We start from the raw sequence: 13,229 nt of genomic DNA on the forward strand, positions 1-13,229 counted from the left end.
CACATTAATCCTGTAGAAACGATCTGTCTCATAAATCACTGATGTGGGGAGCTGTGGTCGATCTGGGAGATGCGCGAGACACACAGACAGTCTCTTCATTAAAGAACACTGCAGGTGAAACTGGATGGCGCTGTCAGTATTAGGCTACATTCACACAACCGTATTTTCAGTCTGCCAATGGGACCACAGAAATTCAGACAGCACACGGATGTCATTCATGTGCTGTCCATGTCCATACTGCAAATTATAGAATGCACCATATTTATCGGAGTATAAGATGCACCATATTTATCGGAGTATAAGGATTTGGAGGAGGAAAATAAAACTAAAAAATATTTTCCATCAACCTCAGTCAGACCCCTCAACCTCTATCAGCCTCAGATCAGACCCCTCCCCAGCCTCCTTCAGATTCAGATCAGACCCCCTAGCCCCCAACAGACTCAGATCAGACCCCCAGCTCCAATCAGCCCCAGAACAGAACCCCAGTCCCCATCAGACCCTATCACCCTCTCATCATAATGGAAATGGTCATTAGCATTCAGACTATCAGACGCACGGACACTTTTCCCCCATTTTTTTGGGGGGGAAAATGTGTCTTATAGTCCAAAAAATACGGTAATTCTTGTCCATTTTACAGACAAGAGTAGACATTTTTAGAATGGGGCAGCAAAAGTGTGAATGTAGCCCAACTCATACCCTTTTCCAGGAGACATAATTAGTACATGCCACTGTGATAGGGCCGGAGCAATTGCAAAACTTCAAACCTCTGATCTACTTTCTACATTACAGCAATAATATGGCCAGTTAAGCATGTGTGTTATGGCTGCAAGACCTGAACCCTATAAGGTTCTACTAAATCAAACATATCACTATGCGGTGCTAGGTTGATCCAAGTGCATCAAAGGAAGTATGATGCAGCTGTTACATGGCTATAAAACGGATGCTAGAATGCCATACTGTGGCCGTCTGAATGCAGTCTAAGACGGTACTGATTTCATCTACTTAGTGGAAAGTGCAAACAATACATGCCCAATGTACTGCCTCTCCAGCTCCTTCGGGACATCATATTGGGAAGCTAGTTGATATATTAATGTAGTTAAACGTTTCTGGACTTCACAATTGCTGTTGATATGCCCCAACGTGACCTCCACACTGCCGCACTCTCCATACAGGGACTTTTCTAATTGTTATGTGTTCTATTCTAGCATCCACAGTTACCTGCAGAGCAGAGCCGTCTGTGCCAAGTCTCACTATACTTATCTTGCAACAGAATGTTCCTTTAGCCTTGCAATTAAAGCGTAATTTAGAACCCCAGTGATTTTTAACTCAAAATTGGCATTGGATATTTGAGACTTGGCTTCAGCTAAGAGTCTGAATGATGCCCATTAGATGTATGAGAAGTTATTCCAGGTTGAAACAGTGGCTTCACTCAAGAGGAAGGAAACCGGAAATGAGGGGTTATAAGTGCAGATACTGTGTGGGGGTTTTCAATGGGTTTGATGAAATTAAAATGCATCACTCATTTTTATGAGCAATGTATGCCATAGATGCTTGTAGAAAAGAAATGGTGTAAATGTATATCCACCGTTGTATTTAATGGAATAGGTAATCAGCAAATGCATACTATTAAAATCTAATTTGTATGTGAGCGGAAAATGAAAAAAAAGAACACCTGGAAAACTTAATGCGATTGAGCTGAGATTGACAAAGTATAAACTGCTAGAGGTGCTTGGTCAATGATTACACAACCACGGTGGAGCACCCTTTATTTTGGGTTCTGCAGCAGGGTATATGTTGAGGCAGGGTCACATTATTACTGGGTAGCACCCCTCCTTGCTGTGATACAGACTGCCACTCTGGCATGGTAACGGTCATACAGATGCTAGATATTCTCCTGTGGTACGCCAGGTAAGCTCTTTCATCTTGGACCTGTAATTCAACCAAGGTGGTTTTTAGCTGCTGTGCCTGGGAGATCCATTGCCCCCTCCAGTGCCATTCTCCACTGGGGAGAGATCTGGTGATCAAGCTGGTGATGGGGGCTTCTGGATACCCTGAAGAGCACATTGTGTAGTGCAGGCAGCATGTGGGCAATGCTCCTCCACAAGTACCAGACGCTGTCCCACAACATGATACCTGTTTCTGGTCCTGAGTGTCTCTGCACTATGCATGAAGGCAGTAGGAGCTGTCCAGCCCCATTTGAATCCTGATGCAGCTATTGATAGTACCTTATTTTAATAAAATAAAACCTTATTTTACTGATATTTGACGCATGGACCATCCAGCTTCTGGATGTCCCACTATTCAGCCCTCTTCAAAGTCCGCTAATTGCACAAATAGTGAACAACTTCATCTTCCAGTTAACAATTCAATAACACCCATTCAACAGTCCTGTAAAAGAGAAGATAAAAACAGTGCTACCAGACAAAAAAAACAACAACAGTGCTACCAGACAAGAAAAAGTCAGTGGAGCATCTGTATTTAAAGTAATGATCTTGGAGCTGTGATCACTACATGTAACACCCTCCAGCATTGCTGTATTGTAAAATAGGCTTTTTATCTTAACTCCTTCCAGGTGTTTTTTTTTTAAGTTTGGAATTTTTTGTGACTTTCTTTTAATTTTTACTATATATAAAAAAATAACTAAAATATTGCAGTTATCACTCTGGCCACTAAGTCTAATAATAGGAGGGCACTTGCTGTTCAGTAGATATAATTTTTCAGTAGTCATCTCATTATCATCACAGGCAGACTTACAATGTAAGATAAATTTGTATAGATAACGTGGAATCTATCATTGACAATAGGTGATGGTCACAAACTCATTTACTCCCCCCCCCACACAAGACCTCTGCACAGATCACAGAACATAAGTTGAAAATGCTCCCATAGAAGTCTATGATCCATGTAGTTCCTGTAAAGCAATTCATTCCCTTTAATATTATAGAAACAATTCATCATTATACAGCAGGGGTAGGCAACCTCGGGCACTCCAGCTGTTGTGAAACTACAACTCCCAGCATGCATACTTAGTTTGCTCTTCTCCGAACTCCAATAGAAATGAATAGAAAATGCTGTGAATTTATAGGATATATCAGATTATGGTTCCTAATAACCCACTTACTTGTGCACTGGGATACTTAAACATGTTGACCACTGGGGAGTATATCAGGCTAGCTATTGCCAGGCGAGGAAGCTGATACCATCTTACTGGAACCTGCTGCCTGTCCTATCGACAGGACTTTCTTTTCCGTCCTGGATAACGGAAACCAGATGGATCCGTTCGGCTTGCCCATAGACCTCTATTATGACGGATCAAAATGGAATGCCTCTAAAGGTTTCCATTTTGAATTCCGTCTTACAAATTCCGTTAACCATGTTATAAAAACAATAACGGAATTTGTAACGTTGAAGTGAACCCATCCTAATGGTTCCACCTGCCACCAAAGTATACAGCAGTGTGACCTAATGAGTGCTGGTGGTCACACATGCTCAGTCACTTTTCCCACAGTGATCCTCTCTTTACTGCAGAGCAGCCAATAGAAATTGCATTCTGCCCTACTCGTCAGGAAGGGCAAAGGCTCTGCGTTTGCATGTCAGTACAGCTGAGAAGAATGCTTCTGCAGGTGTAGTAAGAAGGGAATATACTGTGAGCTGCCAGGAGGAAGGAAAATTACTTTAAGGCTCCATTCACACGCCCACAATTGCGGAACGGGTGCTGACCTATTCATTCTCTATGGTAACGGAATGGATGCGGACAGCACACAGTGTGCTGTCCGCATCTGCATTTCTGGAGCGTGCTGCCGATCTTCCGGTCCACGGCTCCGGAAAAAAATAGAGCATATTCTTGTCCGCAATTGCGGACAAGAATAGGCATTTCTATGGGGGTGCCGGCCCGTTGTATTGTGGTTCCGCAATGCACTACTAACGTGTGAATGGGACCCAAAAAAGAGGACCTTTCACCACTCCTGAAACGCCTGTTTTAACCCCTTAAGGACTCAGCCCTATTTCACCTTAAGGACTTGGCCATTTTTTGCAAATCTGACCAGTGTCACTTTAAGTGCTGATAACTTTAAAATGCTTTGACTTATCCAGGCCATTCTGAGATTGTTTTTTCGTCACATATTGTACTTCATGACACTGGTAAAATGAAGTCAATTTTTTTTTTATTATTTATAAAAAAAATACAAAATTTACCAAAAATTTGTAAAAAATTGCAAATTTCCAAGTTTCAATTTCTCTACTTTTATAATACATAGTAATACCTCCAAAAATAGTTATTACTTTACATTCCCCATATGTCTACTTCATGTTTGGATCATTTTGGGAAAGATATTTTATTTTTTGGGGATGTTACAAGGCTTAGAAGTTTAGAAGCAAATCTTGAAATTTTTCAGAAATTTTCAAAAACCCAATTTTTAGGGACCAGTTTAGGTCTGAAGTCACTTTGCGAGGCTTACATAATAGAAACCACCCAAAAATGACCCCATTCTATAAACTACACCCCTCAAGGTATTCAAAACTGATTTTACAAACTTTGTTAACCCTTTAGGTGTTCCACAAGAATTAATGGAAAATAGAGATACAATTTAAAAATTTCACTTTTTTGGCAGATTTTCCATTTTAATAATTTTTTTCCAGTTACAAAGCAAGGGTTAACAGCCAAACCAAACTCAATATTTATGGAACTGATTCTGTAGTTTACAGAAACACCCCATATGTGGTCGTAAACCGCTGTACGGGCACACGGCAGGGCGCAGAAGGAAAGGAATGCCATACGGTTTTTGGAAAGGCAGATTTTGCTGGACTGTTTTTTTTGACACCATGTCCCATTTGAAGCCCCCCTGATGCACCCCTAGAGTAGAAACTCCATAAAAGTGACCCCATCTAAGAAACTACACCCCTCAAGGTATTCAAAACTGATTTTACAAACGTCGTTAACCCTTTAGGTGTTCCACAAGAATTAATGGAAAATAGAGATACAATTTAAAAATTTCACTTTTTTGGCAGATTTTCCATTTTAATATTTTTTCTACTTTTACAAAGCAAGGGTTAACAGCCAAACAAAACTCAATATTTATGGCCCTGATTCTGTAGTTTACAGAAACACCCCATATGTGGTCGTAAACTACTGTACGGGCACACGGCAGGGCGCAGAAGGAAAGGAATGCCATACGGTTTTTGGAAGGCAGATTTTGCTGGACTGTTTTTTTTTTTACACCATGTCCCATTTGAAGCCCCCCTGATGCACCCCCCGAGTAGAAACTCCAAAAAAGTGGCCCCATTTTAGAAACTACGGGATAGGGTGGCAGTATTGTTGGTACTAGTTTATGGTACATATGATTTTTGGTTGCTCTATATTACACTTTTTGTGAGGCAAGATAACAAGAAATAGCTGTTTTAGCACCATTTTTATTTTTTGTTATTTACAACATTCATCTGACTGCTTAGATCATGTGATATTTTTATAGACCAGGTTGTCACGGATACGGCGATACCTAATATGTATACTTTTTTTTTATTTATGTAAGTTTTACACAATGATTTCTTTTTTGAAGCAAAAAAAATTATGCTTTAGTGTTTCCATAGTCTGAGAGCCATAATTTTTTTAGTTTTTGGGCGATTACCTTGGGTAGGGTATGATTTTTGTGGGATGAGATGACGGTTTTATTGGCACTATTTTGGTGTGTGTGTGACTTTTTAATCGCTTGCTATTACACTTTTTGTGATGTAAGGTGACAAAAAAATTGTTTATTTAGCACAGTTTTTATTTTTAATTTTTTACGGTGTTCATCTGAGGGGTTAGGTCATGTGATATTTTTATAGAGCTGGTCGATACGGATACGGCGATACCTAATATGTATACTTTTTTTTATTTATGTAAGTTTTACACAATAATATCATTTTCGAAACAAAAAATAAAATAATGTTTTAGTGTCTCCATAGTCTGAGAGCCATAGTTTTTTCAATTTTTGGGCGATTATCTTAGGTAGGGTCTCATTTTTTGCGGGATGAGATGATGGTTTGATTGGTACTATTTTGGTGAGCAAACGCCTTTTTGATCGCTTGCTGTTGTACTTTTTGTGATGTAAGGTGACAAAAAAATAGTTTTTTTAGCACAGTTTTTATTTTTTACTGTGTTCATCTGAGGGGTTAGGTTATGTGATATGTTTATAGAGCTAGTCGATACGGATGCGGCGATACCTAATATGTATACTTTTTTTTCCCTATTTTTTACCAATTTTTTTTAACTTTATTTGGGGAAAATTACGTTTTTGTTTATTTTTACTTGAAACTTTTAATTTTTTGGGGGGAAAACATTTTATTTTTTCCACTTTTTTTTCCACTTTATTTTTTGTCCCACTTTGGGACTTGAACTTTTGGGGGTCTAATCCTTTGCAATGCATTCCAATACTTCTGTATTGGAATGCATTGGCTGTATGAGTAATGTGTGTATTACTCATACAGCTTCCGCCCTGTGAGATCCAGGGGGCTGGATCTCACAGGCTCGTCACCGGAAGGCATCGCGCTGCCTTCCATGCCATCGGGTCCCCCCTACAGCCGCATGGGGACCCAATGGCACCGCCACACGCCGCCGCAAACCGCAGGTCTGAATTGACCTGCGGTTTGCGCCGATCGCCGACACAGGGGGGGTCACGGGACCCCCCAGCACATTTAGCCAAGGTGCCTGCTCAATTATTTGAGCAGGCACCGGGTTCCGATCACCGCCCGCCGGGCGGCGGTGATCGGAAATACACATGACGTACCGGTACGTCATGGGTCCTTAAGGACTCGGGAACCATGCCGTACAGGTACGTCATAAGTCCTTAAGGGGTTAATAGTTTCATGCATTCCCCATGTAATAACAATTCCGGAGCATCTATTCTTATGGCTCTATGTTGTGCCATTCCTTTATTATAACTACTAGAAGTTATGAATGAATTGCTATTATTCAGTAAGGGTACAGAGGGGAGGTAAAAAGCTGCATAGTCTGAAAATGGCAGCGCTGATTGGATAGAGTCAGTCTGTGCAGGTACACCCCCCCAGTTGGTTACCTCCCCTCTGTACCCTTACTGAAGGCTAATAGCAATTCATTCATAACTTCTAGTAGAAATGACAGAGGAATGGGACAACATAGAGACATAAGAATAGAGGCTCCAGAACTGTGATTATATGGGGAATGCATGAAGCTATTAAAACAGGCATGTCAGGAGCAGTGACAGGTCCTCTTTAAGCCAGCCTTCAGGGCTTTTGACCCTATGCAATTAATGGACTGCAGTAAAACATGTCACTTCTTAAGGGCTCATTCAGACAAGCAATATTCTTGACCAGTTGCTGTCCCACCACTCAGCGATGGGAGCCATGATGCCAGTAATAGAGCACAAGACCTCTGCAGTCACTACTTATTGGCTTCAGCGGTCACATACCAGCTACTTGTAAAGCAATGATCAGAAGGACCTTCTGTACTAGATCACCAAGGGAAAATTTTCATTTGCAGCTTCTTTTTTTTTCTTTTTCCTCACAAACCCTATATAATAATATAATATAATAAGCAAACGTAACATCTAGGAACTTTATTTCTTCATTGCTGTTGGCAGTTCCTCTATTTATGAAATGTGTGATATCAGTATTAGGGATGAGCGAATCGACTTCGGATGAAACATCCGAAGTCGACTCGCATAAAACTTTGTACAGTATTAGAATGTGCAGTACAGTATTAGAATCTATTGGCTCCGATGAGCCGAAGTTATTGCTTTATGAAAGTTATTACCCGAATTCGCGCAGGACTTTGCGAAGCAATAACTTTGGCTCATTGCTGCCAATACATTCTAATACTGTACAGAGCTCCTGCTCCATACAGTATTAGAACAAAGTTTTATGCTTTATGTTTCATCCGAAGTCGATTCGCTCATCCCTAATCAGTACTAAAGAACCGGTATCAGTATCTATATCAGCTATTATAGCCAGTCAGGTTTGTCGCCTCCCTACTATGCACTGATTAGAATGCACTGATTAGTATGAAAGAGCAGGTTCATGTCACAGAGCCTGGAGAGGCTAGTCTACTAGGCACAAGTATTCGGTAAAATCTTTACCACACTAGACCGCCAGGGATGTTAGCATTAATGCTTTCATGACACTAGACCACCTTCAGTGATGGTATTAACCTCATCATTACTTTAGACCACCATTGTAATCAATAAAAATATTACATAATGTTTATAATGGCTTAATCTCCTAATTAACACTAGTCCACCAAGGATATTACCCCAAGATTTCAAAGGAATAGGCCAACAGCAACATTTAGCATTAGAGACTGGGCAAATTGATTCATTAATCAAACATTCTGTCCCCGCTGTGGCCCTCCTTCCTGCTTGATTGACAGGGCGGGACATCTCACCTGTCAATCTCGCGCCTGTGCCGCTGCTCTGAGTAGTGAAGCAAGCTCAGAAGTTCTGCTGCTGCACCCGCAACTGTGCATGTGCCGCTACACTTCCGGGTACTCAAGAATCGATTTGGTCATCTTTTTTTAGTATCAAAGTTGATATCTCACAAAAACAAATCTGTTATTATCAGGGGAAGTCTTCTCTGACTGTTGCAGGGGAAATTAAGATTAAATGGTAGTTATGAATGGCCATCCATAATATGCATGGACGTGCCAGATCTGCCAGAGCAGGAGCCGCCGTTACAGTTCAGGCACATAGAGGACCCACCTCTTTGGCATTTTCACTGGCCTGATATAGGATACAGACAGGGATTTTCATCCTGAGATAACCCCATAACCACATCCATAAGCTATCCACAAAACAAAAAGATATTGCTTTTTGCAATAATATGGGTTTTCTGATATATGGTGCTGTTATACATACCAGTAAAGGGGTTTTTCAAGATTTTGATACTGATGATTTATCCTCATGATAGGTCATCAGTATCTGATCGGTGGGGGTCCGACACCCGGGAACTCCACTAATCAGCTGTTTGAGAAGGTGCAGGAGCTCCTGTGAGCGTCGTACATTGTATAGCAGCTGTGCTTGGTATCGTGCTCAGCCCCAATCACTTCAATAGGGCCGAGCGTGATTCCAAGCAGATATCAAGCAGAACCGCTCTACAATGTACGACGCTGTGCTTGGTAACCACAGAGAAGGCAGAGGAGCTCACAGAAGTTCTGGTGCCTTCTCAAACAGCTGATGGGTGGTGGGGGCCCCATCTTATTTTGCTATGGGGCCTTACAAATTATAGTTACGCTCCTGAGATGTATATCATACACATGTTCTTATTTCTACACTCCGCATAGTCAAATGAAATATTTACATGTTGTGCGCAGGGCTACGTAATGTAAATTGACTACTTTAAAGAAACTAATACTACAGAGACGTGTAAATATTAAAACTGAGTAAAAGCTCAATTTCCATATCTCATTCAGCATACAGCATATCAAAGCTTCCAGATTGCTGTTTATCCAGCGAAGCACAGAATGTCAATTGTACATAGTGGCGGAATTACACTGCGCCCAGTTTTTGAGGAGGTTAACAACTATTTCAGTTGAGTGTGACCCACGCTTGATGTTAAGTTAGCTCCATGAAATGTATTCAGTTCCTAGTAAAAAAAAAGCTTCCAGGAAATGTAGCAGGATGAGCTCTATGGAATCCACAGTATTTCATGTCCTTTCCATTTCACACACTAAACAGGCAGTAAAATACATGTGGATATAACGTATGTCCTTTACCTGACTTTTCTACACTTTAGTACACCGATCCAGATGCTCCATCTTCCTTTACACTCGGCCATAGACTCATGCTGCTGAAGAAGCTGATCATGACCGAAACGTCCAATTCTTCTATGATTAAACGAGTATATGTGGATGTACAAATTTGTCTGGACCTGATGGGACTTCTTTTGCAGTAATAAAATATTGTGTAGTCTTCAGTTGGTGTCATCGTAACAGAAATGTTTATCTTTGTACTCACTTGGATTTCCCCACAGTAAACCCACAAATGGTGCACTGTGTACTGCATGCTAATGCACACTGAGAACTCTTAAGGGGTTGTTTCACTTCAGGAAACTACGTTTATAACTGTATGTAGACAAGTTATTACAAGGCACTTTATAATGTATTGTGATTGTCCATATTGCTTTCTTTGCTGGTATAATCCAGCAGTGGTGGTCGTGTATTGACACTATAGGAAAAAGAGCTGGCCTCTCTGGTGGCAGGGACCGCAAAAGTACACACAGGTCAGCACTTTTTCTTATCTTGTACAAGTACATAACCCCTGCATACAAACAGTGTATAATGCGATAGAAAAAGTAATCAAGGCAGCAAGATTTGAAGTGCCCTGGAGCAGGGATACTTTAAAGTCTGGACATTTGTATGCAAAGTTATCAGCACATTACTTTATTTCACTTTAAAGGGTCAACTGGCATTGACTTATACAGTTTTCATACTGTGTAACTGCATTTTATATGTATGTTGTGATATACAGTTAGGTCCATAAATATTGGGACATCGACACAATTCAAAATTTTTTGGCTCTATACACCACCACAATGGATTTGAAATGAAACGAACAAGATGTTCTTTAACTGCAGATTGCCAGCTTTAATTTGAGGGTATTTACATCCAAATCAGGCGAACGGTGTAGGAATTACAACAGTTTGCATATGTGCCTCTCACTTGTTAAGGGACCAAAAGTAATGGGACATAATAATAATCATAAAATCAAACTTTCACTTTTTAATACTTGGTTGCAAATCCTTTGCAATCAATTACAGCCTGAAGTCTGGAACACATAGACATCACCAGACGCTGGGTTTCATCCCTGGTGATGCTCTGCCAGGCATCTACTGCAACTGTCTTCAGTTCCTGCTTGTTCTTGGGGCATTTTCCCTTCAGTTTTGTCTTTAGCAAGGGAAATGCATGCTCAATCGGATTCAGGTCAGGTGATTGACTTGGCCATTGCTTAACATTTCACTTCTTTCCCTTAAAAAACTCTTTGGTTGCTTTTGCAGTATGCTTTGGGTCATTGTCCATCTGCACTGTGAAGCGTCGTCCAATGAGTTCTGAAGCATTTGGCTGAATATGAACAGATAATATTGCCCGAAACACTTCAGAATTCATCCTGCTGCTTTGGTCAGCAGTCACATCATCAATAAATACAAGAGAACCAGTTCCATTGGCAGCCATACATGCCCACGCCAGACATTACCACCACCATGCTTCACTGATTAGGTGGTATTCTTAGGATCATGAGCAGTTCCTTTCCTTATCCATATTCTTCTCTTCCCATCACTCTGGTACAAGTTGATCTTGGTCTCATCTGTCCATAGCATGTTGTTCCAGAAATGTGAAGTCTTTTTTAGATGTCGTTTGGCAAACTCTAATCTGGCCTTCCTGTTTTTGAGGCTCACCAATTGTTTACATCTTGTGGTGAACCCTCTGTATTCACTCTGGTGAAGTCTTCTCTTCAATTCTTTATTATTTTATCAACAAGACAAACAATACATCCAGAGTGTACATCTCTGAATACAAAACAGCACTAAAAGTGCAGTGAGCAATTCAATAACATACATAGGGGCATTATATAGTCATGAGTACAATATATTCAGTACAAGCAATCAAAATATGATGACATTATTAAGACATTCTCACGTAGAACTAAGACAGATTAGCAGATCGGAGCAACAGACGACCCAAGGTCCCCTTCAGTTGACCCACAAGGTACCATTCCGTCAGTGTGAACGGTCTCACAATTAATTGTATCTCCTCGTCAGACATACAATGAACAATAAACGGTTTCCATTTCTGAAACAACCCCTTAGCTTGTCGTTCTTTAACAGCGAGGGAATTTAATCTCTCCAAATAAAATACATTCTTTAGTTGTTCTATTATAAATTGTAACCCCGGAGCATCAGCTTGCAGCCATTTTTGTAGAATACTATGCTTAACTACCATACATATCGTATGAAACAAACGAGGTAACCCCCCTTGACCTACCTCTCCTTCCTCATAATGAAATAGATATAGTTGGGGGGACAATGGAAGCTCTCTTCCCCAGATTCTCTTGACTAAATTCCCCACTTCCTCCCACAACCTCTTACTCTGTGGGCAAGTCCAGATCCCATGAAATAAGTCAGAGAAACCCACTCCCCACTTCGGGCAACTGGTTATCCTATCTGGTTTCGCTGGATGAGGGGGGATATTAAAGCCATAGATGGCACGATACATAAGTCGAAACTGCGTATCCCTCCATGACTCGTTAATAACATGCCTCCTAACCACTTCCCAACCTTTCACCATCTTTTGTTCAATATCCCCATCATCTAACTGTTCGGCCCATTTTCCAAATCTGATACTCCTATCCCCAGTCCCATCTTCCTTTCTCATGTCAGTGTAAATTGTGGAAATTGAGACCTTCCCACCTCCTAAATCCAAGATCCTATCCAGAACATTTCTACGAATCTCTTTCTGCACCAACCCCAGTTGATTTATCACAGCCTCCTTTACCTGAGACCATTGAATAATTTGGAAGGATGACAGAGAGAACTTTGCAATCAATTCTTCACTCGTTAACCATCTAGGTTCAGTGTCATGTAGTAAATGTTTCACATATAAAATCCCCTTCCGCCTCCATTCTTCAAACAATTTGTTCACATTACCCAGTACAAATTCTGGATTATCCCATAAAGGAAGATGCTTAGAGATCCTGTAAGACAACCAGTACTTTTTCCTAAGAATCCTCCACGCAGCTATTGTATCTTTAAACAACAAAGATTGTTTAATCCACACCGGAATCACCCGCAACCTTGAATGTAGCAGCGCCACTGGAGACCAGGGAGCACAGAATTCCCTTTCTAGCGACAAAGCTGAGTAGAAATCAGATCCATTTATCCAGTCACAAACATGTCTTGCCATGCAAGCCAAATTATAACTCCTGATATCAGGAAAAGCGATCCCTCCCTGCTCAATCCCCTTTATTAAGGAACGCATTTGTATCCTAGGCCTCTTGCCATGCCACAAAAAGTTCTTGAATGCTTTTACAATTTTAGAAACATCTTTATGTTTTAACAGAATGGGGATAGTCTGCATGGGATAGAGCAATTTAGAGACTGACATCATCTTAATTAGATGATTACGGAAATCTTCTCTTGATTGTTGACTTTGACACACATACACCTACCTCCTGGAGAGTGTTCTTGATCTGGCCAACTGTTGTGAAGGGTGTTTTCTTCACCAGGGA

The sequence above is a fragment of the Bufo bufo genome, chromosome 1 (genome assembly GCF_905171765.1).
Source record: "Bufo bufo chromosome 1, aBufBuf1.1, whole genome shotgun sequence".
NCBI lineage: Eukaryota > Metazoa > Chordata > Amphibia > Anura > Bufonidae > Bufo > Bufo bufo.